The sequence below is a fragment of the Delphinapterus leucas genome, chromosome 5 (genome assembly GCF_059928025.1).
Source record: "Delphinapterus leucas isolate spDelLeu-1000000601 "Yukka" chromosome 5, BTC_Dleu_Yukka2, whole genome shotgun sequence".
NCBI lineage: Eukaryota > Metazoa > Chordata > Mammalia > Artiodactyla > Monodontidae > Delphinapterus > Delphinapterus leucas.
This window is the reverse complement of record NC_143133.1, coordinates 44740243-44743590: the sequence shown is the minus strand read 5'-3', so window position 1 is coordinate 44743590 and position 3348 is coordinate 44740243.

The following is a 3348-nucleotide window of genomic DNA, read 5'->3' as shown; positions in this document are numbered from 1 at the left end:
GGAGGGCGCGCGCCTAGGGGGCGGGGAAGGTGCCAGGGGGCGTGCCGGGCGTGCGCCAGGGGCGCGGCGGGAGGGCGTCGGGGGCGGGGGCTGTCGGGTGAGGGCCAGCGCGGGCGCGGTAGGGCTTGGGCGCGGACGAGCATGCGTGCGCCCAAGGGGCGGGGCGGGCCGACTGGGCGGTACTGGGATAGACGCGAGACTGTGGTGGGCGCTCAGGGCGTGCAAGTGCGGACTGAGACGAAGAGGCGGGGCTCTTGGAGAAACGCTCTAGAGAGGGGCGGAGTCGCTGTTATGCTGTACCACGAGGGGCGGGGTTGGAGGCGGGGCACCGGGGAGAAAGAGGGTAGAAGCAGCCTTATAGCAGAGCTCTAGCTGGGAAGTGAAGACCCTCCTGCTGAGTAATTTTTATTACTTTCCTTTTCTTGAACTTGCATCTGGTCCAAGGGTTCAGCATGGTAAGGCAGTTAGCCCAAATACTGTTTTTTGAAAAGAGAAGCTTTGCGAATAGCGCTCAGTGTTTTAATATATATATTTTTAAAGGGGTCTTACATTTTTTATTGTAAAAAGATACATGGTTGAATGGAACTTGGAGAACACGATGAAGTACAAAGAGGGATACGAAAGCCGTCCTTAATGTTACACCAGTGTCTGAACCCAATTTTAGCTGGATCTTTGATTTTAGCTAGGGGCGCGGGGTAGGCGGGGTCCCCCAACTGAAGTGAGACAAGTCCTGGTCTCAGTCGCGGGAAGGAGAGAATGTCTGTTTCACTGAGCAAAGGCTGGACGCAGCAGAGATTTGACTGTCCATTCTTGAAGGTTGGGCTAGTTGGGGGTGGTAGGTCCTCTTTGACTTCCTTTAGATAGTTGAAGAGGAATTGCATCATAAACTCAACAAAATTCACCTATGTTCATTTAAGAGAAATTTTGTATTCACGTTATAGCTGTTTTCTCGTTCCAACGAACTCATGCTACAGTTTCCATAACCAGAAACTTGCTAAAACGTGTCCTCCAACCTTCTGTGGGAGTGGCGAGGAGGAGGACTGTGTGAGCTTCAGAGGTGACAGTGCTGCAAGAGCCATCGGTTACATTTGTGACTATCTCCTTTTAGCAAATTCTGTTCCCTTCATTTTATTTATTTGCTGCTCCTGCCAGGGAGAATTTGCTTCCTGCCATAGCCTCATTTACTTTTTGCTTTGCTTCAAGGACCCCACCATTTACATTTTCACATGCCTAAATAGAATAAGGGAGAAATAAATGTCAAAGCCCCCAAATAACTTTTGTCCTTACTGAACAATATTTTTGACCACTTTGGGATGCAAGATTTAGCCATCCATCAAACCCTGAGTTTACGAAGTGTTTAGTATGTTTTTCTGTTAGAAACCATGGAGTGCAACAGAATTTAAAAGGGCCCCTGGCCTCAAAGACTTTATTATCTAGTAGAGGTAGGATATATCATGACTGTAAAGAGATAAAAATAGACAGTTTCATACAGTTATAAGTGCATATGCTTCAGTTCTTTCTGTCCCCTTCTTTGCTTGACCGAGACTTTGGTGCCATGTCCTCCAGGAAACCTTCACTGACGTTCCACATCTGGGTTATGTGCCCTCCCTTTGCTACCAAAGCAGCCTGTCTCAAAGTGCTGATCCCCTGTATTGTCCCTGGTTCCCCTAGGCATCTTGGGAGCCACGGCTTTCATCTCTGAGCTCCCAGTGCCTAGATCTAGAGTTTAGACTGTGACTGCCACATATATGAGGTGTTCATAAAATATTTGAATGAATGCATGATCAGGGTCTACTGGATGCGGCAGGGTTAATTAAAGAACAGAATAGTTCCCGATTGTGGCCTTCAAATAATAAAAACAAAAACAGAAAAAGCTTGGGCTTCCCTGGTGGCGCAGTGGTTGAGAGTCTGCCTGCTGATGCAGGGGACATGGGTTCGTGCCCTGGTCCAGGAAGATCCCACATGCCGTGGAGCAGCTGGGCCCATGAGCCGTGGCTGCTGAGGCTGCGCATCCGGAGCCTGTGCTCCGCAACGGGAGAGGCCACAACAGTGAGAGACCCACACACCGAAAAAAAAAAAAAAAAAAAAGAAAAAGTTTGAAAGGAGCCAGTAGAATGTAAAGGATATAGATGGTTGAGGAGGACATCAGGATATAGAGGAGTGTGTGGGAGGCCGTTGGTTTGGCTTACGGTGTAGGGATCAGGCTTGCCTGGATGAAAAGGTTATAAAAGACAGTGATGCTGGATTAAAGAGGATTTTGAAAGGCTAGAAGAGTTTATTATTGATATGGGAGACAACATGGAATCAACAATGTTTTTTGTAGAAGATGGGAGAGGTAAAATCTATGTTTTAGTACAGCTAATAGAGGTTGGAGTCAAGGATGAAGAAAGACCAAGCAGTTATAGGTAGAGTTGTGGTTTGGTGGAAAACCATGTACTGTCCAGAGAGATTTGAGATGACTCCTGTGGGTAAACTGATTCAGATTCTACGAAATTCTTTCACAACTCTGTAAATTGTTGTACATTGCAACACAAGTCTTGTCTGTAGGTATGTAGATTATATCCTGTCTAGTAGAAGTGTGTGTGTGTGTGTGTGTGTGTGTGGCAGGGAGGGGGACCAGTCTTGTTTCCATTTGCACAATCATTTCAATATTCCTGATCTATAAATGTATCAGTTCTCAGAATTCTCTTTTGAACCAGCGATAACAATTGTTTCCTCCATGAGCTAAAGAAAATCTTTAACATGTGTTCATTTTTATATCTGTATGAGTCTTGATTTTAACTTTTTTGGAAAATTATCTTTTAATAGCAGGTAAGCTGGCTGGAGACATGAGTTCTTGCTTGTTTGTTTGTTTTTTCCTTATTTATTTTTTATACAACAGGTTCTTATTAGTTATCTATTTTATACATATTAGTGTATACATGTCAATCCCAATCTCCCAATTCATCCCACCACCATCACCGCCGCCCCCCCGCCACCCTGCTTTCCCCCTTTGGTGTCCATATGTTTGTTCTCTGCATCTGTGTCTCTATTTCTGCCTAGCAAACCAGTTCACCTGTACCATATTTCTAGATTCCACATATATGCGTTAATATACGATATTTGTTTTTCTCTTTCTGACTTACTTCACTCTGTATGACAGTCTCTAGGTCCATCCACGTCTCTACAAATGACCCAATTTCATTCCTTTCTATGGCTGAGTAATATTCCATTGTATATATGTACCACATCTTCTTTATCCATTTGTCTGTCGATGGGCATTTAGGTTGCTTCCATGCCCTGGCTATTATAAATAGAGCTGCAATGAACACTGTGGTACATGACTCTTTTTGAATTATGGTTTTCTCA